The sequence below is a fragment of the Mercenaria mercenaria genome, chromosome 2 (genome assembly GCF_021730395.1).
Source record: "Mercenaria mercenaria strain notata chromosome 2, MADL_Memer_1, whole genome shotgun sequence".
NCBI lineage: Eukaryota > Metazoa > Mollusca > Bivalvia > Venerida > Veneridae > Mercenaria > Mercenaria mercenaria.
This window is the reverse complement of record NC_069362.1, coordinates 91,271,971-91,291,225: the sequence shown is the minus strand read 5'-3', so window position 1 is coordinate 91,291,225 and position 19,255 is coordinate 91,271,971. Positions and strand designations below refer to the sequence as shown.

General features: G+C 35.1%; 1 protein-coding gene across 1 annotated transcript in view; it reads left to right on the top strand.

The window, feature by feature from the left end:
• The first annotated feature begins 613 nt into the window (after positions 1–613).
• Positions 614–19,255, top strand: part of LOC123564563 (N-alpha-acetyltransferase 60-like) — a 37,724-nt gene continuing 19,082 nt past the window's right edge. Inside the window, exon 1 of the mRNA XM_053537204.1 lies at positions 614–775. The gene's annotated coding sequence lies outside the window, so the exon portion shown is untranslated. The remainder of the gene's footprint in view (positions 776–19,255) is intronic.

Genomic DNA, 19,255 nt, shown 5'->3' with positions numbered 1-19,255 from the left:
TAAGTAGCTTTATCGATAGAATAGAATAGAATAGAATATTTATTTTTTCCAATTACGGACCATCTCTGGTATAATAATCACAAATGTACAATGTAAACATAAGTCATAAAAGTGAAACATACAATCAATTCTGATTATATACTGTAAACACAATTAAATAAACAGTAAATATTCGTCAATGTACAATATAAACACAATATTGATAGTATTAGCATTCACACTTAAAATACATGTACATCACACAACATTTATACCGGTGGAATATACTCGTACAAGTCTTTTTATTATAATTTATCAGTAAATTTCTTCTGATATCAAAGCTGTCTAACTTTAGTAAAAAAGAAACAGTAGCCTCAATCAAAGATGCATTTTCTCGGGATAAAATCCACATAAATATGTTCTGATCGTCATACGTAACACAATTATTATTTAGCTTGTGTACTAATTTTAATAACTGAATTCCAAAATCTATCCTCTCGTTTAATGTTATTATACCTGCCAGTTTCAATATGTAACATTTTTTTTTATATAACTTTAGAGTTCGTTCGATTACCATTACCGGATTTGGTATTATTATTATTTTGTTGTAAATCAATCACATTTTCCAGTTTCCGGTTAAAATTCTGAGGATTTATTTTTTATTGTTTACTTTTATGGCTGGAAACAGATCTATTTCACGATAAACGAATCAACAAAAAGTCGATTTACTCCCTTATTATGAATTCCGCGTATCAAAATTAATCTGTACATACATATTCTGCGGTTGGACAAATTGGTAAGTGACTTTAATTTCGGACACGAAAGTTCGTACGGGTATGGATCCACAGGTTCTAGTAACTAAATCTTTTTTAATGTTCTATAGTCCTATATATGTAATATGAATTAAGGCACCGCCTAGCATGGGGATTTATCTTTTATATAAGGCCAGAGTTCTTTGATTTTTCGTTACTCAGACCGAATGTCAGACGGTTTGACCCCTTGACATTTTGACCCCTTAAATTTTTTTACCAAAGATGACACCTTGACCCCTTAGTGACACTTTGACCCCTATTTTCAGTGACACTTTGACCCCTACATTTTTTTATTTGACACTTTGACCCCTTAGATTTTTTTGTGGCTAGGGGTATATTTTTCTGCAGTTTAATTTCTTAATGTGTATGCAAGTCATTGATAAAAGCTGTAAATGGACAAGTTCTAGGCTATGAGTAGGTTACAAAGTATGGTTTTAAATTATGAGTGTTGGTTTACTCGTGTTGGTATTATTAACAATGATGTTTCACAAACGTTTGCAGGTATCTAAGCAATTATTTAGATGAAATTACTTATCATGTTAGTAATTAGATATAAATAAATTCATTTATTAATTGAAATAAAAAATAACTCTCTGTTCGAAACTTCTCATTTACTGGTATTCTACTTTATTTTTATAAATAAATACAAGTAACGCTAAACTATGTACATGGAACAGAAAACATAAATATAAAACATTATACAAAAGACAGAAGACTGTAAAACATACAAATCAAACAAAAGACAACAAAGACACAAATAAGAAAAATATATCACTTAAAACATAAAATGCATTGAATAAATACACTTTGTACAATATTTACATGAAATAGACAACATAAATATATAAACATTATACAAAAGACAGAAGACTGTAAAACATACAAATCAAACAAAAGACAACAAAGACACAAATAAGAAAAATACATCACTTAAAACATAAAATACATTGAATAAATACACTTTGTACACTATTTACATGAAATAGACAACACAACATAAATATATAAACATTATACAAAAGACAGAAGACTGTAAAATATACAAATCAAACAGAAGACAACAAAGACACAAATAAGAAAAATACATCACATAAAATATAATACACTTTGTACACTATTTACTTGATACTGGTCAGTCACTGGCACTGTTTTTTCAATTTAATTGAGGATTTACATACGGCCATAGATCTCACCAACCTGGGCAAGAAAGTCTTCGCACACAATGTCATGGTCATCGTATTTGTCCCAAAGATCGCCAATACCATTGTCCATTGACACATACACTTGGTGGCGGTTCCTGATCACTGCCTGTTGAGACACAAGAGCAACAGTGATTGATACCAACTTTCCTTCCTGATGAAGAAGTGGAACTAGCACGTAGAATGGTCGTTGTTTGTGCGTACAGGCTGCTTGTAGACACTCCATTTATCGACCGTCCACACACTTGAGCACAACCACTGGTCCCAGACGTATTGGAAAAGATTCCGCACTGGCTGCGAGCTGGTCATGGCCCGGTCCTTCAGACGTTGGAACGCTCTCTCGATGTCCCGACCCGGTAGAAAAGGAAGAGCAAGTAGCTTGCTTATCAGCTGATGAACGGTTGTCCTGTCCTGGTAAGTTTTGGCGAGACCATGCTCCTTCACATGACGAATGATGGACTGAGCCCAGTGGAAAGCACACCCATGTAGAGATGTACCTGGGAAGACCTCCCGAAGAGCCTGCCACAAACCTGAAATTGATCAGATAAATTAGACATAACACACGATACATATGTTTACGTTTAAACCATTTTCATATATTCATTTATATTAATAAATCAACAAACACATCCTTGATATTCTATCTATTCTGACTGCAATAACTACAATACTATTATACTTAGTAAATCTTATAAAATAATTTTTGCATAATTTATCATTGACATTTTTTAATGCAACATGTTGTACAATTATATAAACACTGCTATGTGTGATAAAATATGTCCTTGGGTTGTCCAACAACTCTTATAATATTTATAGCTTAGTGGAAAATAATTGCATTCATTCCAAAATCTTACCAAACATAGCCAAATATGTTTAATTCCGATAAACAGCTCAAATGAATAAGTCAGATTCAATTTATTATGAGTAAACAGAACATTAATTAGACAATGCAGTCCAGATATACAAATGAATTTACAAAATACAATATCAATTTGACTCAGTTAGATATTAATATAACCATGGTAATATAAAGATATAGAGCTAACATTTTACACTTACCTGACTGACATGTCCTATGAGTCCATCTTTCACACTCATCACAGGAAATACCATCCTGATTCTCTGTTACTTCTACACTACAACTAACACACAAATCAGAGTCACTGTCACTGTCCGACATTATCACAATATTATAAATCACAATAATCACACTCACAGATAATATATTCCAATAACATACAAAGTTGTAAGAATAACATATTTAGTAAAATTTTGCAATTTATCATAAAACTTAGTTACTCAGTTTTTCTATGGGACCAATTGAAACCTTTTTAACAATTGAGTTATATTCTGAGAAACAATAAAAAACCAATGAAATAACTTCTTACATAAGAAAGTTAATTTTACGATATCAAACATCAAAGTGATTTAATTAATCATAATGATATATAATATTCAATTAGCAAATTAAGGGACACCAACAATTAAGAAAGAATTGATCAATGGGATTATCTTATAATTACTTGCAAATTAGCCCACTTACATAAAATTGAAATCAAATGATTTCTTTGATTCAAAGTCATTCTATATTTTAATACAGCATCTATACTTACCATTATATCATTATCGCTTTTTTACATATTCTTTGATGTGTCTTTTGATGTCAAAATCTTCAAATAATGTGATTAAAACTGTATTATTTTCTGATGTCTGTTTAAAACACTAAAATAATGTTAAATATTTGAGCCAGAATATCTGTCAATATTCAACAAAAACTATAAAAGCTAACAATAAACACTGCACATTGACATATACACTGATTCTCAATAACTAAGCCCTTTATTGAAAAGTCTCCATAACTCCCTGTTAACATTAAGAAAAAGGTTACTCAGAGGTTCATTTGCAACACTACAGATTACCACTTAAACAGCATAAAAATGACCAATGTTCTACAATAATTCCATTTGTAAGCTAACTTTTAAATTCTTATTTTAAATTTCCGTTACTGTCGCCAGCACACGTAAGTTAAGTTTGTCTCCAATTTATGTTGAATCTGCCTGCTGTAATGGCTCTATTTCTTTTAATATTGTGCATTCAGAGATGGATACTTGTATTAACTAAGCTGAATAAATTCATCATGATGTAACTTCATAAATATTTCACGCATTATGTATGTCGCCAGAGTTTGCGCTTTTCATAAAATTTCCGATACTGTACGTTTTACTTCAAGGTTAAGAGATATCATATAACTACTGGATCTTCAGAAATGCTTTTAGATAGTCATTGTATATATGGTTTCCATCGGCAAATGCGTTAACTGGTGAAATTATAAAAAATATCAAAGTCTGACCTGTGGCAAATGTTGATGCAGCCTATAAAAAGTAAATCAGCAAAATATCCGTTATAAAGTATAATGAAAAAACTGACAAAACTTTCACAATTTTGTTAAATTTATTACATAGTTAGACTATAATTGATAATATAAATTCACAGAAAACTTCATTAATCAGTTTGCAGATCTTCAATGACAGGTCATAGACAAAAAAACAAAATTTCCGTTATTCAAATTTCCGTGACGATTTTCCGTAAACAAGCCTCGCAACCGGGAACCAGGTATCACGTCATAACTAGTGCGTCATTTCATACGTCACTTCCACCTCGAGTTCGAAGATATCATTTTAGAGCGTATATTTATTGACTGAGAAGGAACTTGTGCACCTCAGATTTTTGTAAGTTGATGTATCTTCTTTTTATTTCAATGCCGATGATAATATTATGCCGAAATGACTATTTCATGTTTTTATAACTTTAATCATACATATATGTTTATTGTGAAATCTTGTCATACGTCATCGAATAACGGAGATACTGACAAAAGTCGCAGCAAATATATCAAATTTCCGTTACTGCATAGTAACGGAAATTTCAGTTTCATTATACCTATTTTTTCATGGTTGTAGTAGTATTAAGATATTATTTTTTGACCTAATATCATTGTTAAATGCATCAAGCTGTAATATTCTTGTTGATTTAGCATTATGCAAGCCTATTTCTCAGTTGTTCTTTCATAATCTCATGTGTATTATGCTTCGCTGATGATGTTCCACTTATTTGTCTACATCTTCTATTTTGGAATATTGTTTCATTACAAACTTAATAATTCGACTTTTTGCAGATCGTATAGATACTTTCCTGTTTTATGCTGTAATTATATATTGACAAATAATGCCAGAAACCCTTCTATACATTGGTAACGGATATTTTATATAGAGTAACGGAAATTTATTTTTTTCTAGATCAATATGGGGAAAAGTCGGGCTGAAATCCAGCGTGCATATAGAGAAAGATTGAAGCAGAAGAACAAACTTGAATACCTGAGGAAAGAAAGAGAAAGAAAGAACAGGAGTTATGTCCCATCTGCACAGTTGTCAGAAAATGATAGAAAAAAGAGAAACCGAAAGAATAGAGATAACCTGAGAAAATTTTATCAAAGGAAAAAGGAACTTAGAACTGCAATTCAGAGAGAACAGGAGACAAGTGGTTATGAAAGCGCTGAAAGCCAACCCGGAACATCACATAACAGAGGAAGATTGCCAATACGATTCGATTTTCAAAGTCCAAATGGGAGGAGAAAAGGTGCCCTAAAACGTTGGAAGAGAGATATATCGGATGCTCAGTCCCGCATTCGTATTTTAGAACAAGAACGGAAAAAGCTAATAACAAAGGTCAAAACAACACAGAGAGCGTACCAAAGGCTCAAGGTCAAAATAGATGTCGGTAATAAAGAACAGTTGGACCTTACACCAAGAAAAAGAACAGAACAAATCATGGAAGATGCAAGGTTGACTAAGCAGCAAAAAGATAAAATAAGGCATCCACTGTTGGTGAGAAATGCATTGACAGCTGAAATTTCAGAAACAAGAAAACAGTCAAAACAAGGTCTTAAGAAAGCCATCCACAGAGTTATTTCAGGCCGAATTTTGAAGAAGTACAAGTGTATTAGAACAGTAGCTGCCAGAACAGGCTTGTGTCGTCACGGTTTAAGCCAAGCAAAGAGTAAAGAGATTCAGCTGAAGCCACTGAGAAGGAGAGGCAAGGTTTTTAAGTATAGAGAACAAATAGAAACATTTTTTAAACGAGAAGATAACAGCAGAACATTACCTGGAAAGAGTGACGCTAAACGTATTAAGAAAGGTCTAAAAGTTCAGTCACATGTTTTGGTAGACTACTTAGACAATCTTCATAAGAAATTTATGTCTGAGAATCCTGAGCTGAAAATATCATTATCAGCCTTTTGTCGAAGCCGCCCAGCATACATTTTAAAGGCAAGTTTCACTAGTCGTCTGGCTTGCTTATGTACAAAGCATCAGAATGCTGCTCTCACAGTAAAGGCAATGCGCAAAGCAGGAGTGGAAGTACCTTCCAACCCAGAAGTGGTGATAAAAGATAAGATAGATACAGACAAATTAAGATCGAGTTTTGAAGGTGATATTACATTATCGCAGTGGACAAGGGTAGAGATAGAAGAAAAAGGAAAGAAGAAACAAGTAACAAGAGTAGTAGAAACATCATTGCCTAAAGACAAGTTCATTGAACATGTTGAGAATCAGATGAAAGATTTTGAGCAACATGTAGATCGAATGCGGACGCAATATGAACAAATCAGACACCTGAAACAAAATTTACCTGCTAATGACATCATCATGCAACTTGACTTTGCAGAAAATTATTCATGTCGGTCATTAGAAGAAGTCCAGAGCGCTTACTTCAATCAAACATCGGTTACTTTGCACCCAATTGTAGTTTACTACAAGGATGATAATTCAGAGCTTAAACACAAGTCGTTCATCATCGTGTCAGATGAAATGGCTCATAAAGCTTCAACTGTAATTGCCTTCATAGATGATATCATTCCCGAAGTGAAGAAGATAAAGCCGATGTTAAATACAGTTCACTACTGGAGTGATTCTCCATCTAGTCAGTACAGAAATAAATATATTTTCAACGTGGTCTCTAATCATCATAATATTTACGGAGTACAGGCTGTCTGGAATTATTTTGAGAGTGGCCATGGAAAGGGTCCATGTGACGGTTTAGGTGGGAGTTGTAAAAGGCTCGCGGATGAAGCCATAAGATGCAGTAAATTTGTCATACAGGATGCCAAAAGTTTCTTTGAGTGGTCCAAAATATCAAGCATGAAGAATGTTAGCTTTCGATTTGTGTCTGCTAGTAAATGTTCAGAGAAAAATCAGTTAATCAGTGAAATTCCCCTTAAAGCAGTCAGTGGTACCATGAAAATCCATGCTGTTAAGGGACTAGGTAATGGGGAAATACTTACCAGAGATGTAAGTTGCTATTGTGCTGGTTGTCTAGAAGGAAATGTCTGCAACACTTGGACCTTAACTACAACAGCCAAACGTCAGGTAACAAACGACGACGTACATTCACTTAGCCCAAGTACTGTCAACGACTCAAGTTCAGCTGACACTAGACCAGTTACTTCAAATGATACTGCGCAAAATACAGAGATTCAAAAATATGAAGTCGGAAATTTTATTACAGCAGTGTATGAAGGTAAATGGTACTTAGGTAGGATTCTTGATGAAGACAAAACAGAAGTTCAGGTTGATTTTATGGAATCCAAGAAAAGTCTGTTTCAAAGGCCTAGACAGAAAGATGTTATTTGGGTTAGTAAAGCTGATGTTCTTTGTAAGGTCGACGAACCTTCTGCTACAGGAAAGTCCAGAAGAATGTACAAATTGGACATTGAAACCTTAGATAAGGTGAATAATCTATTTAACAGTGCTTGATATCCTGGTTATATGTCATAAACAGGCGGTATAAGTACGTTTTGTGTCAGTTTGTCGTGTTATTACAATAGTTCTTACGAGTTTCTATGTTAATGATACAGATATTTCATTTTTGAGTGATAAGTCATCACTTTCGGTTATATACCACAACCGTAACCTGCAATTATGCTACAATAGAAATATCCGTTACCAAAAAAATTCCGTTACCATAATGTATAAAGTCCACGTTACATTGACATTTTTAAATAAAGATTGTAAATTGTATTTCAGATTTAAACGACATTTTAATTCCTATCTGTTTTACATTAACTTGTCATGTATTGGAATTGCAAACGTATATTTAATCGACATGTGTCGTAGGATTTGTTCTAAGTACTTCCTCAAAGTAGAGACTTTTAATGATCTAGAAAATATGAAGGTAATGGTTGTTATATGTTGTTTGTGTTCATTTTAAATAAAATACAAGCTTATTGTCACAAATTAGTTCATTTTACTTAATCGTTTATACATTTTAGAAAGTTTCCTTATCTTACCCGCATGAAATTTCCGATACCTTCATGGTGTGTTTTTCAAATAGGCATTTCCATCAAGTGCATTGCTATATATCCGTAACTTGTGATTTTTTTTCTAATCGCAAATGAACAAAATATGATATAAAACCACTTATTTCATCATACTGTTACCTGTATTAGTACAGCAAAAATTGAATAATTTCAAATATTTACATTACTGCTTTGGCGTTTTTTCGCAAAAAATGCATTCAAATTTGAACGCAAATATTTTATTAATTCAGTAATCGTATCATACGTTTTCATGCCTTCTTGATAGGGATATTATTACTTATTGAAAAATAAGCATTGGTTTGGTAACAATGATATAAATTAATGCAGTACATCTTTATCTAAAGAATGATGGTGTATATCGGATATTTAAAGCAAGAGTCCGAATGCGTTTACCCCTCCTTTCTTCATATGATCATATCAGAGTCATTAAGGAAATTAGGCATCCAGAAATTTAGATTTACAATGTTGGATACATATAAATAATAAAACTCTCATTTACAACAACTTTGTTCGAAGTTAGTTTTTCACAAAATATTTCTGGCTGATGGACTAAGTTATTGAGAATCAGTGATAACATGTAAATTTTTCACTTAACCAGGCAAATAAAAAAAATATTATTAGGGGTCAAAGTGTCACTATGAAAAAATTGAAAATAGGGGACAAAGTGTCAAGGGGTCAAGGTGTCATCTTATTTTATTAGGGGTCAAAATGTCAAGGGGTCAAAACGTCTTGCTACCCTCAGACCCGCCGACCCTATTTTCCGTCATTTTCGAAAAAAATAAAAATTGAAATTTCAAAAATTTCAAAATTATTTTCGGGCGACGATCGATGTTTTGCTGCATTCTGACGACGACGACAACGTCGATATTCATCAGCGCATTATCCGTCAGTGTCATATAGGCGCAATTTCCGCTCAAATGGAAGCATCTCCCGTACGTAAACAAAAACTTGAGTGAAATTTAAGATTGTCTTTGAACGATTTATGCGCGATGGAAAAGCGGAATATTTGGTTTGTGATCTAGCATAGACAATAAAACAACGAAAAACAAGTTCTGTAAAGGTTACGGTCAGTAACGGTGTCTCAAAATGTTAGAAAAACATAGATTTACCCGACGTAAATAACAACGGCAACACTGAATGTGAATTTGACATGCCTTTGGCAGTTATATATTTACATGAGAATGACGTATAGGAGCAACAAAGTGCTGCCAAAGGAGTCATCTGTTTCAGATTTTGGGGGGTTTTTTTAACCAGGAGGGAAAGGGGCCCAGGCCTGTGATTTGGAGCAAAAACAGCTCGGTGTTTGGGCAAAGGGGAATAAAAAACCTTATGTAAAGTCAGTTTTTGGGGAAAACTGCATAATTTAAAAGATATTTTCTGAGGGAAGGACCCTATTATGAAGGGGATAAAACCCTGTGATATGCTTATGAAGACATATATATATATATTACAAGTTGCCTGATTGGAGGTATTTATCTATATATTCCATTGCATACAAATCCTTTTCAGGGACCTATCTAGCTACTTATGCTTTCAGTCATTTTCTGACCATTGAATATAAAATAAAGAGTGGCCCGACTTTGAATCACGTGCCCCTGACCACTGTGGGATCGAGCCCCACTCAGGTCATCATGTGAAAAAGATATCCAGCTGGCTGACGGAAGGTAGGCCATTCTACCAAGATGCCAATTCTTGCCTGAGATGATGCCCAGAGGTGTACCTGGGGTCTTCCAGCACCATTTAAGTCTGGAAAGTCACCATATGACCTATAAAATTGTGTCAGTGTGACTTATAACACAACAAATAAATATTAAAATGTATTAAATAAAGATCTTGGTCAGAAAATTTAATGAATTAAAAATAAAAGTATGCACATGCTAAAAATGAAACCAGCTGATCAGACCATTGAAAATTGCTATTCAGTCATCAATTTAATACTCGTCGGAGATGTTATGACCAAGGGCAAATAGTACCCATGCACAAAGAGTGATTTTGTTAAAGTTTTTGAAATCATCAATTTTATGTTCAAGATAATAAAACACAGAATGGTAATTTTCTTTGTATTACATGTTAAATGCGTATTAAAGTAGTGTTAAAATCCTTTCAGGCAACACATTTGAAGTGATCACTTATCGTCTGTTGTTTTAGTAATTTTACTGCCTTTTTATTTTTATTTTTTTCCCTCCTCCTGTCAACATTTTTCTGCCCAAAATCCGAGTAACAAAAAAATAAAAAACTCTGGCCTAAGGTCATTTGTGAGTTTCAGCAATTTTTGTTGACTTTTGAGTTTTTGGCATTTTCAGAAAAATGAGAGTCAACAGAAACGACTGAAAGTTACAATTGACCTTTATTTATGCAAACCGTAAGTAAATCAGTTAATTTCAAGCTGCGATTTTGAGGCTAAATTTGATTTTAGCAGTTTTTAAACATTTTATTACAAAAATTAGGAATAAAGGCAAGTCTTATGTTAAGGCAGTTACATTAATAATTAACAATACGATACCATAATCCTAGCCACTGCGAAGTCTTAATTAAATGCACACATAATCATTTAATTTTTTCCAGTTGTCGTGGCCATATGATTCTATTATGAATGAAGGTTGTTCCTAATCCCTATACTGTATACAGTACTCTTACCATACATCTCCATTTGGGAACAGTCGGTTTTGTATTGAGAATGGTGGTAAAGTACAGAGACTGCAGTTTTGTCTTTAAAAATATATTTCGTGGTTATTAACTTATTATTACAGGGATTGAATTAACTTTATTTTTTAGCTCAACTGTCACATAGTGACAAGGTGAGCTTTTGTGATCACCCTTGTCCCTTGTCAGTCCATGCGTGCGTACGTGGGTGCGTCAACAATTTCTTGTCTGCACGATAGTGGTTTCATTTATGATTTTATTTTAACCAAACTTGCACACAACTTGTATAACCATAAGATCTCGGTTCCTTTCTTTAACTGGCCAGATCCCATTATGGGTTCCAGAGTTATGGCCCCTGAAAGGGCCAAAATTAGCTATTTTGACCTTGTCTGCAGAAAAGCAGCTTTATTTATGATCTGATTTTTACCAAACTTGCACACAACTTGAATCACCATAAGATCTTGGTTCCTTTCTTGAAGTGGCCAGATTCCATTATGGGTTCCAGAGTTTTGGCCCCTGAAAGGGCCAGAATTAGCTATTTTGACTTTGCAAATAGCAGCTTCATTTATGATTTTATTTTAACCAAACCAGGCTTCAAGCTAGCCCAGAAAAATTGGGAGAAGTGACTTCTCTCTTCAGTGTAAATAGGGAGAAGTTTTCTAAGAACGGAGAAGTGAGGCTGCAGGTCAAAACGGTCATTAATTACACCGTATATTACAGTTTTCATGGTACAACACAAAGGAATAACATTTCAAAACAACACATATTTTACTTATAAGTACAAAATGCCAAGTATAAAATACAAACACACACAGTGAGCATGTATTTATGCAGTAGTTTGACACATTCATCATCAGTATTATAACAGGCATGTGTAGTGTGATTTGTTGTTCGGCTCATGTGTCATGGCCCCTTGCATATGCATTATCAAATTTTGCCAGTCTACATATAACACAGTGGGATTTGCCAGGCTCATCTTCCTTCCACCAGTCAAAACTAACAATAGAAAATTAATTATAATTCTTATCCCTGCACACCCCTGTCTTAAATCCCCGCTGGTCAAAATCCGGATATCCAAAATTTTATGTCCGGATACTGATACACTTTCATAAGCATTGCCAATTCTTCAGTGACAAGTTCAGTCTAAAGAATATCTTTTTGACGCAAAGACAATTTAACAGCACTGGACAGTATCTGATACTAAAGTCTACAATGACAATACCTTTTATTGAAGAAAATTAAGAAAAATGTTCATGAAATATCGGCAAGTTGTCACCACGAGCAGACATTCTGACAGTCTACTTTCGTTTTCAAAAACTTTTACAAAAAGATAAAAGCCAACGTGTTCTTATCTAAAATTGATTGTGATTGATTTTTATTGATTGAAATTAAGTATCTGTTGTCTGATTTTCAATTTAATTTGTTTATAACACAGTTATTTACGTCTGGCAGCCGCAATTAAAACCATACATTACGAACAACTCTGGTTATTATTCGGAGCTTTTCTTTAGGCCCTGTCGGTCAATTTGAGATGGGCTATCATCCTATAATCAGCTACTGACTCTTGCGTCGACATACTTGTGTTTTTGTTTTTATTTACCCTACTTTAGACAGTTTTTAGTTGTTTGTTTTCACACGTGATGCACAAAATCAATTAAAGGCAATTTTGTTTCGCCTCGTTTGATTGGTGTTTCCAAAGTTTTCGACCAATTAAAATCATCCTAACGATATTCGGTGATAGGCGGAGTATACTTTGTTGACAGATGAAGTTCACAACCCGTAACGGGATAAGTTTCGCTAATTGATTATGTAATGTTTTTACAAGCTGATTAGAAGCTGATAGATGTGATATATACATGTATGATAACTGCCTCGGGCGCCAGATTTTAGGGCGACTTGTTTTTCGCTTTTCTGTACAAACAGAGCGAAGTCATCAGAAAAAAAGCGACCACTTCGCTCACGTCGCCTAGAAGCGTGGACCCTGCAAACTTACACACAACTTGTATCACCATAAGATCTTGGTTCCTTTCTTGAACTGGCCAAATTCCATTATGGGTTTCAGAGTGATGGCCCCTGAAAGGGCCAGAATTAGCTATTTTGACCTTGTCTGCACAATAGCAGCTTCATTTATGATTTGAATTTAATCAAACTTGCATAAAACTTGTGTCACCATAAGATGTCAGTTCCTTTCCTGAACTGGCCAGATCCCATAAAGGGTCCCAGAGTTATAGCTCCTGAAAGGACCAAAATTGGCTATTTTGACCTTGTCTGCACAATAGCAGCTTCATTTATGATTTGATTTTAACCAAACTTGCACACAACTTGTATCACCACAAGATCTTGGTTCTTTTATTGAACTTGCCAGATTCCATCATGGGCTCCAGAGTTATAGCCCCTTAAACTTAAAGGTCCAAAGTTTGCTTTTTTGGCTTTTACAGCTATATAGAGACTTCATTTATGGTTTGATTTGATACAAACTTCCAAAATATCTTCACAACAATAAATCTTGGATTCCATAACGAATCTGTCAGATCCAATTGTAGGTTCCAGAGTTATTATGTCTCCCACCCCTCCCCCTCTGGGGGAGACATATTGTTTTTGCCCTGTCCGTCCGTACGTACGTCACACTTCATTTCCAATCAATAACTGGAGAACCATTTGACCTAGAACCTTCAAACTTTATAGGTTGGCAGGACTTATGGAGTAGACGACCCCTGTTGTTTTTGGGGTCACTCCGTCAAAGGTCAAGGTCACAGGGGCCTGAAAATGGAAAACCACTTTCGATCAATAACTTGAGAACCACTTGACTCAGAATGTTGAAACTTCATAGGATGATTAATCATGCAGAGTAGATTACCCCTGGGCCCTATTGATTTTGGGGTCACTGCGTTAAACTTTAAAGGTCAAGGTCACGGGGGCCCGAACAAAGAAAACAAATATATCTCAGCAGCATCTAATGAGATTGGTTTTAAATGTTATTTAAGTCTTCCAGGGTAAGGAATAGTCATGTTACTACAAAAATGCAGCATTTGAGCCTTGGACCCTCAAACTTGGTATGGAAATTGGCCCTGACTAGGTCAGAAGGGACTGTTACATGAAAATGTTAATCTTGATGATATTTAATGTGTATGCCTATGTGCTCTACATGTATGTCAAAACTTGATCATATCATTTTGAGCAATGGCACTCAGGTGAGCGATACAGGGCCATCATGGCCCTCTTGTTTTTGCAAGTGCCAGGCCTTATTTTCACCAGCAAAATGGCAGATTCCACTAGCAATTATTTAAAAAAAAAGGCTGCATACGTGCTAAATTTATTAAGTTGTTTTGCTGTTGTTTGGGTTTCATATAAATGTTTAAATGTTCAGCTCAGTTTCCTCCTTTTTCATGTTCAAACAGATGCCGTGGAGTCAGGCCAGGACTTTGTGGTTAAGGTTTCAGAAGTACGAACCAAAGTTCTTGATGTTTCTTTGGACTTTTGGCTGGACTAAGAAGTTTTAGGTTCTTTCTGGTCTCTGCCCATGGCCCACTCTACCATTAGCCATTGTACCCGATGGCTAATAACTTGCCACTTTTGCTACAAATTTTTCAATTTGGCTACAAATTTGATGATCCATTTTGCAATTTTAAACATATTTTTTTATGATTTTAAAAGCTTTATCTTAATTTGGCTACAGCCAGTTATTGGCCAGGGCGGGCCCTGACTGCCCGTGGTCTTGCTAGCACTTTCGGTCTCTGTAGGCCTTTTTTGCCAGAAGAAACTTGTTATTTTCCTCTCCATTTTCGCAGGATTTTGCAAATCACCAACCAAAACAGAAACAAATATCATGTAGACGCTTACTTAGAATATCTGATAATTACATTTGTACTAAGCAACAAGGGTCTACAAGTGGTCATGTGATTATTGGTAAAAAAAACTACCACAAAGGAACTTTTAAAGCGCAACTTTAGGACAGTTTGAGCAAATTTGCTGATTTTCGAACGTGATTGCAAGAATATTGGGTGCCATAATTTCCTACTCGCATCTTTTAATTGTCTCCCACCACACGGTGGGATGGGAGACATATTGATTTACTCCTGTCTGTGTCAGTGTGTCCGTCTGTCTGTCACAAATCTTGTTTGCGCTCTTAAGTCGAACATTTCTCATCCAATCTTCACTAGACTTTAACAAAATGTGTTTACTAATAGGTCCTTGGCCAAGTTTGATAACTAGCCAAATTGGCCCAGATACTTCGGAATTATGGTCCTTAAAACATTGTTTTTGATAATCAAAGCACTGATAGTGTGTTTGGGTTGTATCAAAGCACTGAAAGTCTGATTGGGTTGTATCAGAGCACTGAAAGTCTGATTGGGTTGTTTTTATAATCAAAGTACTGAATTGGGAATTCAGAATATATAGGGAGAGGGTTTATGCTCGAACATTTCTCATCCGATCTTATACTACTATCCAGATGTTTAGGCAGTTGTTGGAGACGTGCGTTTTTCTCAAAAGCAGCTCTAGTTCTTACTTGAATTTCTCCAGTTAGTGACTGCTAAATTTGATCCTGTAATAACAGGGGCGTAGCTGAGAAGTTTGATGTTGTAGGCCTTTTGAGAGGATTTCGCTAGGGGGTTTAGGGGCATGCTCCCCCATATATATGTTCTCGAAAATGGACGTTAAACAGTGCAGGCTAGTGCATTCCAGGGTATTTTTGAAAATATCACTCAAATACGATTTGTCTGATTTATGTTCCACTTGATTGATCATGTTAACTAGTGAATGATGAACAAGGTTTTGAATAGAATTTCGTTCGCACGATGCTATACTTTTAGTGTTATCTGCAAAATCAACAGCCAATTGTTTCTATGCTTGAACAGTTATTTCTAGTATTCTGCAGCTTCTGAATCTGAATACTGGTTCCTGCAACAAGCCTGAGTTGAGAAGCAAGACAAATAGGGATGCCAGGATAGGGGGAGGTACGGAGGGCTCCAATTAATTCTAATATCCTACAAGTAGAATGGTGCATTTAAGGCTATATTAGACATAATTTGGACAAAAAATATTTGTGATTTTAATTATGTTGCGAGTCCAGTTGGAAAGTACACCGCTTCCACATGATTTCTTGAAAATGTACTGCTTGCCTGAAGAAAACAACAGCTAACTTGAACTTTATGCATAACTGGAATCCACCTAAGAACCGGAATACATTTTCCATTACCGGAATATACCTGTATTTCTTTAATCAATGGTATTTTTGTAGGGTTTATAACATAAATAATTAACTTGCGAAAGAAAAATAAAATATGTTAGCGCAAAACAGTTTTATACGAGTTTGAAATTCGGCGAGCGCACAGGAAATTTGCACATTCGTGAATGCATTTCCATGACCCAGACTTCTGTTATATAAATAGATAGTCGTAAATTAATTATTTGTGATAATTATATATATATGATTGAATTCTGTCATAAACCCCTATAAAAACTGAGGACGGTAGATTTTCGCGCATTCTTTCAGAAGTTCACTTGTACCTATTTTGTCTCAAGATAATTGGCCCAAAACTGTTGAACCTTCTTCTCCACATCCTGGTACACAGGCCAAATCTGTCTGGTTGAAATGCCTTCCCTCTATCATACATGCCATAATTTTTCAGAACGTGTCCGGGATTCTGAGTTAAAATTTCCGGGATTTTTACCTTTTGTCCGGGACATACACCGTGACATTGGTATTCATCTGTTTCATGCAAAAATATCATAATATACATGTAGTTTCCCCGAGACTAAACACTGTTCACTCGCTTGTATTAATTTGCGGCAAATGTCGTCTAGCTTTCTAAGGGAGGTAAATACATGTATACGGGTAATACATCTATAGTTCGGCACGTGAATTTATTGCGTTCCCGAGGTGAACAGAATTAGGAGACTTACTATATACGAAGAATCAACCTGGTCATCGTGATTTAGATTCTTGCTAATTTGGTATCATTCTAAAGCTTAAACATTTATCTAATAATTAAATGAATCCTTAAAGGAATAAAATAAATCTTGTAGATAAAATCGACAATATAAAATATTTGGAGTCTGGTCAATTTTCATGGGGTCGGTCGGCAAAGGCATTCAGCATTTTAATTTAAAATATGTGTGACAATCGATCTAGATCTTAAATAATTACAACCTTTTAAAATAATTATCGTTTAAATGACCGTTTTCAATAATCTCTTCCATAAAGGCTACATGTAGCTTTACCGCCAACGTGCTAAAAACAAAGTGATTTACGACTAATTTAACTATCATAAAACAGTTATTGATTGCATAATCCTGTCAGTTCTTAATCAGGGTCATCATAATAACTGACTGTAACTTAATCAGTGTCATCAAAAGATCGTCGCGTGATCAAAGCAGGCTTAATCAACACGTGTCCCGCTCGCCCGCTCGAGGGCATAAAGTGATTAGGAATAAACAATGTGACAACGGGGACTGTTTATTGTGTAAAATTTAACAAATTATAGACAAAAACAAGTTTTTTGGGGGATTGTTTTCATTTGTTCCTGTATTTTTATTTTTCCGGGACATTTTAAGACTGTCCGGGACACCGGGACGAGTATGTAATTTCCGGGACAATCCCGGACAATCCGGGACGTATCACATGTATGCCTCTATTAACTAGTTCGTAAGAAACCAACTCGGCCTCACTGCGTAGGGCTGGTATGAGCTGATAGAAGCTCAGACTCCCTGCCTGGAGGTTGGGTCGATGGTGCCAACCTGAAGTAGAAAAAGTAAATATTAAGTTACAATGCATAATTTTTGTGAAAGGTGTAGATCAACATCATATTTATTAACTCTTACCATTCAATTTGGACATTACCATTTATAATTCATAGTGGTATTCATTGAACATTACCATTTATAATTCATAGCGGTATTCATTGAACTGACCAAATAGCTATCAGGGAAGACTGCGAGGATGTGCAGACTGATCTTGATCTGCACTAGTCGCAAGGGAAGATAAATTTCTGTTAGCATGTTAAGAATTAAAGTAATGATCAACATCATATTTATTAAAAATTATTAAAGATAATTTTTTTTAAATGCGTAAAAAGTTTTGCAATATACAATAATATAAATGTCACATTAAACAATCCTTGTGGCAAGTCCTACAAACTGACCTTCATATAAATGACCTTGACCCTCATGACCTTCACCCTTAATTACGTCAAGACATATTGTTTTTGCCTTCGCCCTCCATCTATATTGTTTTTCCTTCGCCCTCCGTCTGTCCGATTTTGACAAATTCACAGGAATGATCAGTACCAAGCCTAGTTGTGCATATCACCGACATATTCCGCTTCGCTGCACAAAATCGTCGCCAGAGTTAAAGATAGAAAAATCTTGTCTGGCTTTCACAGGTCAAATTGCTGGCTGGATTTCGATGAAACTTCACAGGAGTGATCGGTACCAACCCCAGTTGTGCATATCGCTGGCAGGTTCCTGCAGGTGCCCTGCATTTCAACAAACATGCCTCTCTTCCGTCCTTAGAATACATAGTGGGGAGACATATGTTTTTGTGACAAAAACTCCTTCCAGTTAGCAATATTTCTGGTCCTACAGCCCACATAAATGACCTAATTTAGTTCATACACGTACTCACACTCCGCAAAATTTTTGGTAAGACCTACAAACTGACCTGTATATAGATGACCTTATCCTTATATGATTTCACCTTTAAACTTAAAATGTCAAAGGGGGGTAGAGAGGGCATTATTTAGCGTTTTGAAAACACAGCTTCTTAATTGCCGGAACTATAGACCTTTCACAGAATGCTATATTTCATTTCATTTATTCTCTCTCACTATCATTTCTTCGCCAATCCTTTTCATATGAACACAGAATGTGCTTACTGTAAAATCTTGTTTAAATCTTGTTTAAGATTTATAATATAACAATTTCTATGAAACATTTATACATACATACATACCAAATTTGATATGTGAAATCATGTGCGATTATGTTTTACGTAGGTTGGGACTTTGTGAACTTTAATTTGAGTTAAAAGCAGTGATACACAGGTAAGCGATAAAAGGTGACCCTCATTTTTAGCTCGACTATTCAAAGAATAGTCTAGCTATTCTACTCACCCTGGCGTCGGCGTCACACCTTGGTTAAGTTTTTGCATGCAAGTACATACAGCCATCAATTAAAGGCATATAGCTTTGAAACTTATTTTTTCTTTTTCTAGGTCAATTACCAACCTCACTGGGTCAAGTCCCATA